At 48.0% G+C, this 16,370-nt stretch overlaps 1 long non-coding RNA gene across 1 annotated transcript in view; it reads right to left on the bottom strand.

Annotated features, from left to right (window-relative positions):
• The window catches only part of LOC142796304 (uncharacterized), a 32,745-nt gene extending 17,850 nt beyond the window's left edge, over positions 1-14,895 (bottom strand). Inside the window, exon 1 of the long non-coding RNA XR_012893726.1 lies at positions 14,787-14,895. This is a non-coding gene — a long non-coding RNA (uncharacterized LOC142796304). The remainder of the gene's footprint in view (positions 1-14,786) is intronic.
• Positions 14,896-16,370: the final 1,475 nt, after the last annotated feature.

Below are 16,370 nucleotides of genomic sequence, written 5' to 3'. Positions count from 1 at the left end.
CGTCATGGCATACTCATGCTTGTCGTAGGTGATGTGCTGTAGCTGCACAAGCTTGAGCGCGTCCTTTTCATTCACCGCAGACACTGTGCAAGTGTTATTGACAGGGTGAATCCGGAGGGTCAGCGTAGATGGGTCGGTCAGCGCAGCGGCCTGCATGAGAGCGGTGAGGAGGCAGCGTGGCTGGAGCGTCGTAAGGTCAAGGCCTCCCTGGGAGCGGAACACCACTTTAAATCCGTCGGGTGGAAGGGGCGGTAGTTGCTTGATCTTTTGGGCGGTTGTATGGAGAACGCGCAGCTGCGTCGAAGAGCTCTGTAGCCTGGGAGTTGTGGCGGTCTGCGGAGTCTCGCGCGACTGGCTCGGCGTCTCTCGCACAGAAGGATCGACGTTCGTACCGTGGCTCGCGTTTCGTGTTTCCCGGAGGTTTGCCTGGGCTCTGAGGACTTGGGTCCAGTCCCGAGGGTCATACTGGCTTGGGTCCGTGCCTTGTACTCGAACCTCCATGCTGGCCTAAGGTGAGGAGGCTGCGGCGCGACGCGTCGCAAGGCCTAGCACGGCGTTGGCGCAACGGGGCCTGGTTTTTTGGGCCTGGTGGCCCTCCTGGGGCTCGCCGAAACCTCAAGAGGGGTTAGTGGAGAGCGCTCACCTGTATGAAGGCGTTCGTGTTGTTGAGAGCACTCGAGATACCAGCGATTGGCAATTTTCGCTGTCGCGGTACGGAGCCGAAGCGAAGTGCTGCTGCACTCCAAGACCCCTAGCGGCCAATCTCCCGGATTGTCGGTGTCCGTCACGGCGTCACGAATCATGGCGCACATTGAGCTGACGTTTTCGGCTGCATGAGTCTGAGTCATGGCTGTGTTTTGAAGACATCGCTTATACATCGCTGCCGGCGTTTCGAGACGACAGGTCTATCATGGTGTGCCCCGCTTCGCGACAGTCCTCGTTTCTACCAGTTTCCTTCAAGATGGACATGACATAGTGCTGGAGCTGTGTCATGTAGCCATTGCACATAAGGTGCAGGTCTCTGGCGTCAGGCAGAGACCTGCATCTTCGTCAGATATTCAGTCACATCGTGGACGGTCACGGGGTGCATGTCCTCAATACTGTGCGGCTCGTAACGGCACTGCTGCTCACTGCTCTGCGGGTGCACGGGGCCGCGGGATGGGCAGTGCGTGCGTTTGCCCTCATCGTCTGGGACGAGACACTGTCTCGGGGAGCTGCAGCTCAAACCACAAAAAACCGGGTCCTTCTGGTGGATTCGCATGGTGTACCCGGCGTTGCCCTTGGACATCGAGATCTCTATGGCGCACCATGTGGACGAGCCTTCGAAGGGAGGCGCCATAGATCGCGTCAAAAGCGTCAGGTCTTTCGGCGTGCGCTGAAAACTCGTTCGAGTTGTCGTTGACGTTTATCTTCGCAGGCCACTGAAATGCGAAGTCATCGTTTGCTTCGACGTCGTTGCGGGAGGAGTTCCAACGACTTTGTACTCAAAGTCGCTAGCTGTGATCAGGTCCGCTTCCAAGTCTTCGTAGTGAAGGTAAGCCTTTTGTCGAAGTTCACTAGGTGGACGTGTTTCGCGACGAGAATTACGAGGAGCTCCTGGAGCCGGAAAGCAGGGGTCGTTGAGTCGGCCAGAAGGGCGCCGAGCATCGAAATGTCTTTTGTGATGGCTGTCCCGTAGAGCTGCGCAGTACTCGGAGTTTATCCATGGGCGATAGTCGAAGACCAGACGGTCCAGTTCGTTTCGGCACCAGAACGAAATGCGAGAAACGAAGAAGGCGACCCACACCCGATTGTCTAGCTACATCAGAGGGGAAAGAAACGACAAAGCCCCTTCTTTTTCTTTTATTTGTAACAGTAGTGACCAATTGTATAGGCTATAGCACCTCAGCTCACATTTCTTTTTCGCGCGTCTATTTCGCTCTTCGCGTTCTTCCTCATCTTTCTTCCCTATCATCCCTTTCCTTAGTGCAGGGTAGCAAACGGCATGCTCCTATTTCTGGTTAACCTCACTTGGGTATACGCTTGGGTGAGCATGCGATGCTGCTTATACGTTTCGCTGCACCCTTGAGCTCTGGAGCAGGTCTCGACACGTCTCCACACTGCGCATGTATATCTCTAGCTTAGTCAAGATGGTCACGACCAGCTCACAACACCACCGGTAGGGAATAAAGGCCTACATGGGGGCCGAAAAGACAGCAGGCACATAGAATATTTTAGGCAGTTTCAGAGTAGCGCACCGCGAGCCCTTGCGGTGTGGTCGCTGCCACTGCGCATGCGTCGTAACGCGATGCGCCGGGCGCGCTTGCGGCCTGCATTCGCTGGATTTGAGGGTATGGTGTGGCTGCGTTGTGGGTTGCGGTTTGCTGGAGGGCAAACGCTTTTCTGAAACTCATATCGCGCCCGCTAAGCGGGCGATGCCCGCAGCGCTTGCAAACGTTATTCTAAAACTCCCTAATATTTTAGTCTGAGTCAGGGCAGAAATCAGTGCTGGATACTTTCACAAGTAGGTGATCATTGTTTATTCTGCCGTACTTGTCGCGTGTGCGATATGGATCGCACTTGGCGGCAACGGGCTCGGTCGTGTTGTATATAGCACGCACGAAATACACCACGAAGGTCACCTTGAGCATCTGTAGTTCGCCTGTGATTTGTGTCCATCTGGGAATTGGCCGCCATTGCCGTCAGCCGCTTGGACGCTCGCTCACCGAGAATTCGCAGCCGTGATGAGCTCCGAGCTCACGATATTGGACAAAGAACCTCGTCACTTTGTTACGAGTCGTCTGAAACACATTGCGGTTGCTCGTAAGAACGCGCTTGGTTTTATTACGTTGCACGCTGTAAGTGCTGCCGGCACGGGCTGGTGGGGCTTTCGCTATCCTCGTAACTCAGCGAAAATTGGTCGCCATTACAGTTGGCTTCCCTGTCAATCGGTCGCAAGCAGCTTGCAACGGCTGGCGCTCGCGGCTGTGAACTCGCGTTTGCTCGCTGCACTTGCACTCGAGTTTGTGGAAAAGGGCCGCATTACCGTCGGTTTCTTCGGCGCTCACTCCAAACCAGCTCGGCGCTGTTCGTTGCGGTGGCCTAGCGTATACAGGCTCTCCTGTTAGGGGTTCCCTGGCAGCAGACGCACTGCGTGCAACGCCGTGTTTGGTGCCGCGTTTGCTTGCTCGAGCTGAACGGCGTTCCCCGCTTAGAACTGTCCGACTTCTTGGTGGCCCGGTGATTCGCGGAACCTTAATGCGTCTACCGCACTTCAGCTGTTGCGCTACGGGGATAGAAATGTGTCTTTGACAATGTGTGACATCACGGTAACATTATTTGCATGTCATATGTCACACGCATGTTCTTATTTCACCTTGCACGGTTTTGTCATATGCATGCATAGTCAACCTCTGTCACGTGTGTGACTATTTTTATAATTTTATTGTTCAACCGTAGGCGCACATCGTGCATAAGGCTGTAGCTGTGTGCACTGCCGTCTACAATGCCTGTCAACTACCGCTTTCGTCGGAAAAGCTTCAGCAGGACTGCACGAGATGTAGAGGTAAAGTTATTTGCGAGTCATATTTTACACGTATGATTTTATATCAACATGCGCACACTAGTCATATGGGTGGATTTTCATCGCAATAGGATGGAAAGGTGGGCTAGTTGGTAATTCATGGTGGTTCAGCAAACTGGGACCGCGGGTGTAAACACAGACACAAAGCAAAGAAGAGGCACACAGCACGAGCGCTGAACTAACGACTGGTTTATTCCCACGTTTGAAGGACATATTAGCACAAAAGGGTGCGCGTGTCAACAGGAATAAGATGATAGTGTGAGCAGCAAGCATGGCGTTCATTCGAAGCACTTGTCTATGAATTATCAATATAGCTAAACTCACAGTCAAGTAGTGATAATGACGGATGGCTAATACAATGATTCTTATTTCTAGAAATGTGATATGCTTCGGAAATTTCACGCGTGGTTTGAAGCGGATTACATAAAAGTACACTTGTTTTTTTTCAAACAATGGTTGAGCGCTCGTGCTGCGTGCCTCTTCTTTGCTTTGTGTCTGTATTTACTCCCGCACTCCCAGTTCGCTGAACCATCATGGATTTTCATCTTCTGTCACGTGTGATAGACCCTTTTTACAATCTTGTTGTACAGCTGTGGGTACACAACATGCAGAAAGCTGTGTGCGCTGGCGTCTGCAATGCCTGTCATCTATTGTTGAGAAAAAAAAAAGAGTACATATGTTATGATACACCAACCTACCCAACATTTCGCAGAATGGGCGCAAGGCATATGCTAATTTAGTTCATTTTTGTACGAAATAAAGTAAAAGCAACGTTGAATAGTTCCACGATTTGAAGTACGATAGTATGGAAATGACTACGAATTGCGCTCCACTTTAATATTTGCTTCACCTGGCGGAGTACATGGCCCTGTTCGTCATGGTTGTAAACATATAAACTGAATAAACGGCTTGTGGTTTATATGTCACATTCTAAATGAAGGCGACATTTATAAAGCGGCTACACAAGGTCCAAGTCATCCCAATGGTGGTCAGCACAGAACAGCCAGAAACAAAGGCATGAGCACGAGAACTACTGCATCTTCCTCTGCCTCTTTCACGCTGGCAGATAAAGCGCGTGGCATTGCACCTTCTCTCGAAAAGCATCAACTCTCTGCTAAATTATGCGCACACGGTAAACACAAACCTAATGTCCGGAAAACAGTGAGTGTCACAATGGTATGGTTTTATCCGCACCACGTGCACAATCTCTGGTCGCAGCTGTCGGCATCGTGGTGGTTGTCTGCTGTCCAGAAGGCCTTCGCAGTTGAGGTTGTTCACTCGTCATACATCTTTGTACGGGCCGAAACAGTGACTGAGAAGTTTTTCAGAAAGGCCTTTGCGGTGAACGGGGATCCAAACTAGCACTTTGTCACCCGGTTTGTATTCTACTTGCTTGTGGCGAAGGTTGTACCGTCGTGTGTTGATTTCTGTTGTTTTTTTCTGTTTACACGGGCTAGTTGGCGTGCTTCCTCAGCTCGTGGAAGAAAGGACGACTCGATGTCTTCATCAAGATTGTCAAGTTTGTCCATGTGGCATAGGAGCATGGCATCTAACATCGTCTGCACATCACGGCCGTATAGAAGACGAAACGGCGTGAAGTGTGTGGGCTCGTGCGTAGCGCTACTGTACGTGAATGCCACATAAGAGAGTACTTCATCCCACGGCTTGTTCTGTGCGTCTATGTACATAGCCAACATACCGTTCATAGTTCTGTTGTCTTTTAGTCAACTTGTTCGTGTGTGTGATGGGCTGATGTTCTGCGGTGAGTGGGTTGCTTAACTGGAAGAAGGGTTAATTCTAAGAACTTTGCCGTAAACGCCGCTCTCCTCGATCTGTGATGACACAGGTTAGAGCACCGTGGCGTAGTAGAATGCTCTACAAAAAAATGAGCAACTTTCGAAGCTGTGCCTTTGGGAAGAGCGTTTGCTTCTGCGTAGCGGGTAAACAAATGTAGCGACGACTATCCACTTGTTTCCTGAAGATGACAAAGGAAACGGTCCCAGGAGATCCATGCCGACCAGATCAATAGGTGTTCTGGGTGGCTTGATACGGTGAAGTCATCATTCAGGCTTCACAGACGGGGACTCTCGGCACTGGAATCATGGCAGGCTTGCACGTAGTGTTCAATGCAAGTGGCAAGTTTCAGCCAGTACTAAGGCTTGCCTACCCTAGCGAGTGTGCAGGTGATACCCGGTAGGCCACATAAAGGGTCGTCATGCGAGGCAAATGAAATTTTGTCACAAAGCTCTGCTGGAACGACCAATAGACAAGTTTGCTCGCTCGAATCTGTGCTCTTTTCGTACAACAAGCCTCGTCGCAAACAAAAGGATGACAATCCACGAGCTATATGCGGGGGTAGAGATTCGTTGCAGCCCTCGAGACGTTCAATTAGAGGTCGCAATTCAACATCCGCTTGCTGTTTTGTAGGTATATCTGTTATGCTTACGACTCCAAAAGAAGGCCAGTCGTCTTCAATGTTTCGAGTGGCGGGCTCTACTAGCGCGCGTGACAACGTGTCTGTGTCTTAGTGCGCAGGACCTGACCTATACGCGATAGCGCCGTCGTACTTCTGCAATCGTAGGCTCCACAGGGCTAGTCGTCTGGAAGGGTATCTCAGGTTCGCCATCAACCACAGCGAGGGATGATCCGTCACAACTATGAATTATTACAATAGGTTTTATTGGCGCAAGGGCATCTAAGGCCAAAGAGCGCCAGTACAAGTGTTGTTTCATTTCGGTTATTAGTTTAAAAATTAAAAACAAATGATGTGTAGCAAATATCTACGAACCATTTAAAACACAGTGCATTTAAAAAATGTCACTTTGATGAAAAAAAATTAATATCGTTGGCTGAAGTCTGTGATGATAAATTAGACTGCAAAACCCAAGACCCTCGCAGCTGAAGTCCTTGCCTGAGCAAGAACTGCGAAGGCTCAGACATACTTTTTATGCACCAGGCGGTACCTCACACTTGAGGCGCAGCCTGGTGGCTAGGATGGAATGATATCAATGTTAAAAATTTGACTTTCCCAAGATAATGAGGAAGTCTCCTAAGGTCAACCACTGCATTAGGTGATAAAAACAGCGCTGGATGAAGTGGTATATGATATCGATAGAGCTCCCTGAAATGGGTCAGTCGTGCTTGGTGAAGCACAGGACATTGTATGAGTACATGCACAACGGTTAGACTCTCTCCACAGTGTATACATGTAGGTGGATCAGTGCCTGTCAAAAGGTGTTTATGTGTGGCATAAATGTGGCCTATTCTGAGCCGTGTTAGAGTGACTTCGGCGAATCTGTTGAGTTTTTGTGGGATAACTTTTCTCAGCTGGGGTTTTACAAGGTGGAGTTTGTTGTCGACTTCTCTGTCCCATTCAGCTTGCCAGTGGTTGCGTAGACCTCTACGTACAACAGGTTTTAGATCTACACCCGGAACAGAGGTTATATCTATGGTTTGCCGACCAGCGGCTTCTCGTGCATTCTTGTCCACTATTTCATTGCCCGCAATTCCAGAATGACCTGGAACCCAGAAAATAACAATAGAAAGTTTTAGGTTGTAGGCTGCATAGATTTCATTAGGGACCTTGTTGAAAGTAGGGTTCTTGCTGTACTTGCCACAAGACAGGGCCCTGACAACACTTAAAGTATCTGTGTACACTATAGACTTTTGTATCTTGTGTTGTTTAATGTGTTGTATAATAAGCAGGATACCATAGGCTTCCGCTGTGAAAATGCTGGTATGTGTATGCATGGTTCTGGTGTCCGACAACTTTTGTCCATAGGCTGCACAAGATACAGATGTTTGAGACTTTGAGCCATCAGAGAAGAACGCGGTTGAACGATATTTGTGTTCAAGGGCCAAGAAATGTTGCTCAATGAGTGCACTTGGAGAATTTTCCTTTATAATGTCTTTGAAAGACCAGTCACAAGTGACTGGACATTGCTGCCAGGGAGGGATGTGTTCGACATGGTCACTTTCCTCCAAGTCATTGAAATAAATTGGAAGTTTTTCTACTGCAGGTCTTATTGCCAATGGAAACGATGGGGCGATAGAAGGACGGTTTAGGTATAACTGGGTAGTAGGCACATCGTTCATAGGTGTTTTGCATGGATGCTGCTTCAGAGACATGATCTTAACTGCATAGTTGACTCCTAGATACGTGCACTGATAGTCTAGTGGCCACTGATCTCACTCTGCATAAAGGCTGTGAATAGGGCTGGTACGGAAGGCACCAAGTGCCAGCCGGATACCTAAGTGGTATACAGGGTCCAAGATTTTCAGTGCTGTCCTTGAAGCTGACTGATATACTATGCATCCATAGTCTATGCGTGACAGAAAAAGGCTTCGAAACAGAGATATGAGACAGTGCCTGTCTGTCCCCCACGACTGATGCGATAAAATCTTTAAAGGTTCATGGTCTTGAGACACTTTAACTTCAGCTGTTTTATGTGCTGGATGAAGGTGAGTTTGGAATCAAAAATTACATCGAGGAATTTTTGTTCTTTCGCGATGACTATGTTTTGTCCATTCATTAGTATGCAGGGGTCAGGATGCAAATCTCGTCATCTCGAGAACAGCACACTAGTAGTCTTGTCAGTGTTAAACTTAAAACCATTCTCGTCAGCCAATTTTGCAAGTCGGTTAACACCTAACTGTGTCTGGCGTTCGCATACAGTCAAGTTACACGATTTGAAACTAATTTGAATGTCGTCCGCGTATACAGAGTACAATATCACAGGTAGAATAACAGAGCGAAGAGAGTTCATTTGAACTACAAATAGTGTGCAGCTTAATACTCCTCCCTGCGGCACTCCATTTTCTTGAAGAAATGTGCGCGATAACACGGTACCTATTCTTACACGGAACTTTCTTTCAGACAGGTAATCTTTTAGGATAGTAATCAACCTGCCACATGTTTCGAAAGACACTAGATCTTGCAGGATTCCGTATCGCCAGGGAGTATCATATGCCTTCTCAAGATCAAAGAAAACAGACAGACAGTATTAATTGTGTACGAACGCGTCACGTATATACGACTCGAGGAGGACAAGATTGTCGGTTTTGGATCTAGCTGTACGGAAACCAGACTGGCACGGGTCCAATATGCTTTTGTATTCCAAGTAAGAGACCAAGCGGCAGTTAATCATTTTTTCAAACACCTGGAGTAGGCAGCTTGTGAGGGCGATAGGCCTGTAACTATTTACCGAAGAGGGATCTTTGCCCTGTTTAGGGATTGGTAGTGCTATTGTCTCTTTCCAAGCAGATAGTATTTTGCCAGTATTGAAAATCTTGTTGTAAAGTGCTAAAAGACAGTTCAGGGTTTCATCAGGGAGATTTCTGATCATTTCATAGGTAATTGTATCAGAACCAGGAGCATAACTTCCACAGGAACCAAGGGCAAGCTTGAGTTCATATAGTGTTAGTGGTTTATTGTATCCGTCTGATACAGGCTTGTTCCGTCACAGAGGTACGCTTTCAGCTATGCTTTTGTGGCGTAAGAACTTAGTGGTATAGTTTTCTGAGCTTGACATTTTCTCGAAGTGTTCACCAAGAGCGTTTGCCTGTTATTCTATTGTATCACCGCAGTCATTCACCAAAGGGAAGGGATTTGGGCCTTGTCCTTTAAGTTTATGCACCCTATTATAAACCTTGCTGACGTCTGTGTAGGAGTTTATTGAGGGATATATAGCGTGTCCAGCTTTCCCGTTTGGCTACACGGCGAACACGCCTGCCATTCGCTTTGCAACTTTTAAAGGTTATCAAGTTTTCTGCTGTTGGGTAGCAAGAAAAAGTCCTCCATGCTTTGTTTTGCCGTTTTTTAGCAATTTCACACTCCCGATTCCACCATGGCTTCGTGTTAACTTTGGCATTCCTGGACTGTGGTATGCACTTTTTTGCACAAATAAGAACATATTCAGAAATATAGTTGGCCATCTCTTCTACTTCCAAATGGTCTACCTCTACGAGGTGTAGTGTACATAACTCTCTGAATTTCACCCAGTTTGCAACATGAAAGTTGCACTTTTTAGGATAAGACAGCCGGTCATCCCGTTGTTTTGTTACTAAAAGAGTTGGAAAATGGTCACTTCCATATGGATTATTGACAACTTTCCAATCTAAGTAAGGTAGGAGTGACGGTGACCCAATGGCTAAATCTATGCATAAATATGTATTGTGTGTGGTACTGAAGTATGTTGGCTCTGCCTTATTGAGCGGACAGGCTCCAGATGCGAGAAGAAAGTTTTCTATTGCACAACCTCTCGCATCACATTTGGTATCACCCCATATCAAACTGTGAGCATTAAAATCTCCAATTAACACATATGGTTCTGGAAGCTGATCAATAAGCTTTTCGAACTCTGTTTCATTGAAATGTTCGTGAGGGGCTATGTAGATCGAGCAGATAGATATAAGACGGTTGAATAGAATAGCGCGAACAGCCACAACCTCAAGAGAGCTTTGTAGCACAATGTGCTGGCATGCTACGCTTCTTTGTGCAATGATGGCCACACCTTCAGAAGAGAAATTGCCACCATTTCGATCTTTACGAAAAACCACATATTGATTTAAGAAATTCACATAAGTTGACTTTAAATGAGTTTCCTGAACACAGAACACTTTTGGTTGATAGTCATTAGGCAAGTCTTTGATATCATTTAGGTTATTAAATAGGCCTCTGGCATTCCACTGTAGTATTTGTGTGTCCATTTAGATATGTTTAGTGCGATGTGCTCTAGGATGGAAAGTTAGCTCACGGACCTTTTCCAGGGGCTGTGACACGAGATTTTTCTTTTTTGGATCGGTCGACGGAGTCGCGCCGATCCTTAGGCGCTTGCTGCGCCCTCACGCTCGGAGTTGTGTCCATTGCCTCTTGCGAGGCATTGGACAAGCGTTCTTGCGAGCACTGCATTTGTTTTGAGGGCCTCGCCTCAAAAGACGAGGCCTTCGCGGCCCCCAGCCCGAAGGTTGGTGAGTCCTTCTTAGATGGCGGAGCAGCACTGGCTGCAACCGCCGAGGGGGCGGATGGCGTCACCGCCGGCTCACTACGTGTGTGCCAGACAGCCGCCGGGGGCCGTCGCGGCGCTGCCCCCTGACGCGCCACTTCGGCAAAGCTCGTTTCTGGTAGGCAGGACCATTGCCTTCATGCCTTCCTTAATGAAATGTTTTGTTTTACTTTAATTGTGATAATTTCGTTTTCTTTTTTCCAGCATGGGCATGACCGTGAGTATGCGGCATGCTCCCCATTACAGTTCGCACAGTTAAGAGAGTTTTCACAGGCATCAGATGTGTGTTCTTCAGCACTGCATTTCGCGCAAGTTAGGCGGCCTCGGCAGTTCTGCGAACTGTGGCCGAACCACTGGCATTTGAAAGATCGTAAGGGGGTTTAGTATATATGGCCTCACTCGAAGCTTGATGTACCCAGCCTCAACGGAGTCGGGCAGTACACTTGAATTAAACGTAAGTATTAGGTGCTTAGTCTGGACTTCTTCGCCATCACGTCTCATCCTAATTCGTTTCACGTTGATGACATTCTGTTCATTGAAACCCTCCAGGAGTTCAGCCTCCGTCAGCCCTAACAGGTCATCATCTGAAACAACACCACGGGTGGTGTTCATGGTTCGGTGGGGGGTTACTATGATTCTGGTATCTCCAAATTTCACTAGATTAGATAATTTTTCATATTGTTTCTGGTCGCGGAGCTCCAACAGGAGGTCACCACTTGCCATTCTCGATGCTTTATATCCTGGGCCACAGATTTCTGTCAAAGACTTCGAAACAAGAAAGGGTGAAAGTGTTCGCACTGGTTTGCCGGGTGTGTCAGCATGGATAACGTGGAATCGGGGAAAGGATACTCTCTGGTTACCAAAAAACTGGAAGACTTCATCGGTGCGCCCTCTTTTCTGAGGGCGATCAGGGAGTGGGGGGAAGGAACTAGCCTTATGAAAAGGTTTGTTTTCGGCAGCGGCGCCAGCCACCCACCATGGAGTCCTACAAGCGGACGCTGCAGGGTCTGTAAGCACAGGCCCTGCAGACGCCAGCTGTACACCACCACTATAACCGAATATGGTGTACCCAAGGTAGGATAGCCACACAGGGTTAACCATTGCTGCCAGGAAACACGGAAGTCAACGGAAGAGAGTAGAGGACAGGAAAGATTTAAAGTAAGAGAAAAGACGAAGATGTGAGGCGGAGACAGGAAAAGACCAGTGCCGATTCCCCCCGGGCAGGTCAATCCGGAGGTGCCGCACAACTATGAATGGGCGTCTAATGAGGTAAGGTAGAAACTTAGCAGGGGCCGACATGACGGCAATGCACTAACTTTTTCATGGTGCTGTAGTTGGACTTGGGGCGTGACAGGGTGCGACTCACGTAAGTGATAACTTTTTCAACTCCTTCCTGCCGCTGTACGAGTACTGTGCCCCGATCGAAGTTACTGGTGTCGGTATAATTTCTGTCTCGGCATCTTCGTTGAAGTGCCCAAGAACAGGTGGTGATGCCAGGCTATGCCTTAACCCTGTGAATGCCGTTTCTTGGTCGGAGCTCCCAACGAACGGTGTGTCGTCTCTAGTGAGTCGAGTCAGGGGCTCGGCAATTTTCAAAAAAGTATTTACAAAGCGCCGGTAAGTACTCAAAGCGCCGGTGGTATGCATATGAACTAAGGAACGGCTGAACAATTTTCTTATCGGTAGGAATGAGAAAGGCTGCTACAGCGGCAATTTTCTCAGTCAGGACGGACACCTTCTGCTCTCACTACATTGTTAGAAAATAATTCCTCGTAATATAGACGTTTCTGAGGCTTCAACGGAAGGTTAGCCGATTGGATTGCCTCGAGTACTTATCTTTGCTAATTCAAATGTTCGATAAAGGTGGCCGTAGATACGGCCACATTGTCTAAGTATACCAGGCAGCTTTGCTACTTTAAGTCGGCTAACACAGTGGCTATCATGTGTTGGAAGATGCTAGCTAGTGCAGAGCAGAGACCAAACAAAAGCACTGGGAATTTCTACCCTACCAGCAGTGGCCAATGACCGATGAGTGAAAACAGCTTGGATTCCCATTGGCTTACGTTATTATTGGCAAATGCCCGGACAGCGTGACAGAAAATATCATGACCTGCCAGCAAACTATGGGCGAAATGGTAGCGAAAGCCTCAATTTTTTAAGTGATTGATTAATATGAGGGGTTTAATGTCTCAAAACCACCATATGATTATCAGAGACGCCGTAGTGGAAGACTCCGGAAATTTCGACCACCTGTGGTTCTTTAACGTGCGCCCAAATCTACTTTGTGCATTTTCTTAGTTGTTTGGCCCTTCTCAATTATTAGAATGAAACGGAAATTTTGAAAAATACCTGTGATGTTTTAACATGGAGGCCAAGGACTTTCCTGCCTCATATTGTACTTGCTGGCTATTGCTCACAGAATTCGCCTATTCATCAAGCATACTTTCTATTGTGTATTATATACACTTCGGAGGAAATTCGTGGCACGCGCGACACGTACAAGCGGTAAAAAAGTGGAGCGGTTAGAGCCCATGTGTCCAAATCTTTGGTGTACTTTGTCGTGAAGTCAGACGAAGAGCTACCAAATTGCCAAGGATGATCTCTTTTTCTGGTCAATAATGCAGTTCGCACTGTCTCCTCTACGGAACACTATTTCTTTTTTCATCCAAATGACCAGAAGTGTACTAGCAAGTGCACAGCGTGGTGTTGAAACTGTACACTTTGTACCGCGCGCGCAGTTTGACCCATGCACCTTGCGCTTAAGAAAAATAGTTCGCGAAAGCATTGAAACAGGTATATTTCAAAAGCTGTCAAACTATAACGGCTGTCAAGGGCTCAGGTAATAGTACAAAAGTCGTCAAAACTATTAGAAAAAATCTAGCTTTAAGCCAGTACACAAGCATGCACCGTTTATGATCACTTCCATGTTCCAGCGCGTGTATTACTGTGCACCGTCTTCACTTTGTATGCAAGTTTGATGGATGTCATGGCCGGCACGGCCGTGCAGCGACAAGCTTTTTATTCACGATGAAATAGAAGGTGAGTAAATATTAACATTAACTGTATTTCCTCGCAGGGACGCCTGCACAAGTAGGCGTTTGGTGTGTAGCGACACCACGGACCCGAGCTAACGGGGGAGTTTTGGCTCCCTCCCACACCTAGCCGTGCGTGGCTTTGCCGTGTTCGGGGAAAATGGGATCCTCGGGGTTGAGCCGACGCTGGGTGATTGGACCTTTAAGGCCTCCCCGCAGAGGCAACACACCCCTTTGGCCCCGGCTTCACCTAGACGGCACCCCTGGGCTGACCCACCCAGGGGAAATCGCCAGTCACCTTTTCCAATCTCCCTCTCCCTACATCATCGTCTTTCGTTCTCACTTTATATCTTTCCTGTCTTCTCCTCACTTCATTTTACTTCCAATTTTTCCAAGCGGCAAGGGTTAACCTGGTGTAATTATCCAAACTTGGGTAGATATATTAGGTTATGGCAGTGGCGTACTATTGGCGTTGTGCAGACATCTTTGCATGTTCTGCCACGTCTTCTTGTTGGGCTCCGTGGTGGGTGGTAGGCGCCATTACTGAACAAACTTCACTTTTCTATGGGATCACGAAACCCCTTCTTCATTGATCGCCCCTTCAAAAGGTGGAACACCGAAGCAAACGTAATGCCGATTTCGGAAAAAACAAGACCATTTCTTTAAGTACCACATTATTCATTGCGAAAACTCAGACAAAAAAGCTCGCAACATCTCCCCATTCCTCGTGTCCAGGTGCCTAACCGAGACTATCGGAACTGGCTATAAGGCTACAAAGATGGCAAGCGGGGACTTGCTGGTAGAAGTTAAAGACAAGACACAGCTTCAGAAACTAGAAAACTTAGTAGCAACTGGGGACAAGCCTGTAACCGTCTCTGCGCACCGAACGATGAACACTGTCAAAGGCGTTGTGTCAGACGATGATCTAAAAGACCTAACAAACGATGAGCTTCTGGCTGGCTGGAAGGATGAAAATGTCATCCATGTACAGCGTATCATAGTGAGAAGAGAAAACAAAGAAACTTCAACCAAGCACATAATTGTGACCTTCAGGTGCTCCACACTACCGCATAAATTAGTTACCGGCTCCCTAAAACTGTCTGTGAGACCCTACATTCCGAATCCGCGGTGCTGCTTCAAGTGCCAAAGATTCGGACATGCTTCTCAGAGTTGCCATGGGCAGCTTACCTGTGCACGGCGTCGTATCACAGGCCACTCTACAGATGATGACTGCAAGGCCGAACCTCACTGCGCGAACTGCGATGGGGAACACGCGGCGTATTTTAGATCCTGCACAGCATGGAAAAAAGAAAAAGAAATTATTACCATCGAAGTCACCCGCAACATCAGTTTCCGCGAAGCAAGGCATCGCGTCTCCCCTTACTATGCAACAAAATCATTTGCTGAAGTGGTGCAACAGGGGGCAGCACCACGACGGCATCAGGTGGCTGCCCAAGCTACGCACAGCGTGCTGGAGCGACCGCCGCTTGCCCCTACTGGGGGAGCAGCCAAGGCTGCTCTGGCCTCAGTCAACACGGCCCCACCACGGGCGTCGACATGCATTGGCACGAACCAGGGCAACGGGCAGACTGCGGGAGCCCCGTCGACGTCCGGTGTAAAGGGTTTGAAGGCTTCGTATCTTGAGCCGAAGCTTACAACACCCAGGGATCGCTCGGCAGAGTGACGGTCCAACGCTTCTCATGAAGCTATGGACACAACCGCCAGTCAAACGGCGCCTGCAGCGCCGAAGGAGTGGCGAGTTTCTCTTGACCGCTCCAAAAAGCACAAAAGACAAATTACAAGGCCTCCAAAAAGCCCTGTAAAATAAGTTTCGTTTTCCATAACCTGAAAGGTTATGGTACCATTCTGTTTTGACTTTAGTATCACACACGTCACCAAGGTTTTATCACCAACAAATCAACTCTAACTCCACTTTTCCGTTCAAGTTCACTGCTCAAATTGGCTTTTCTTCTCCATTGGAATTGTAGAGGACTCATTTACAACATGGGTGACATAAAAGATTTGCTAAGTAGTCTCTCTCCAATGGTTATGTGCTTACAAGAAACCAATCTGGGAGAAAAACACACCAACTTCCTCAGAGGTTTTACCGTAGTACAGCGCGATCGTGTCCACGCTAGCCGGTTGTCTGGCGGCGTGGCTATTGTCGTCAAAAGTGGTATTGCAGTGAGAGAGATCACCATCAACAGTCACATCGAGGCCGTGGCCGTCACCATTTTAGCTAACAAAACTGTCACCCATTTATATCCCCCCACACACGCATTTTTCAACTAAAGATATAGAGCATATTTTGGACCAACTGCCTGAACCGTTTGTTATTGCAGGGGATTTTAACGCACATGAAATGCTTTGGGGAAGCAGTACAACTGCAGGACAAACCCTCGAAGATTTTATTCTGAACAATGACGTATGTCTTTTAAATACTAGTAGCGTCACCTACAGCTCCCCAAGCACAGGAGCCACTAGATGCTTAGATCTGGCGCTGTGCTCACCATCGCTCTTTTGCTACCTAAAGTGGAGCGTGATAGATAATGTTTACGGCAGTGACCATATGCCTGCTCTCATAAAATTAACACAAACCCTATCCACCACTCCATCCCGACCACCGCGTTGGAAACTACATCTGGCAGACTGGCCAATGTTCACTGAAAAAGCTGCCCTAGAAAAAGAGATGCTTGATGGCCTAAGCATAGAGGAAATGAACGAGACAGTCACCGCCTGCATACATGCGGCAGCCGAACAAACTATACCACA

The sequence above is a fragment of the Rhipicephalus microplus genome, chromosome 2, assembly GCF_043290135.1.
Source record: "Rhipicephalus microplus isolate Deutch F79 chromosome 2, USDA_Rmic, whole genome shotgun sequence".
Lineage (NCBI taxonomy): Eukaryota > Metazoa > Arthropoda > Arachnida > Ixodida > Ixodidae > Rhipicephalus > Rhipicephalus microplus.
Note: the sequence above shows the minus strand (reverse complement) of the source record. Positions and strands in the feature narration are given on the sequence as shown.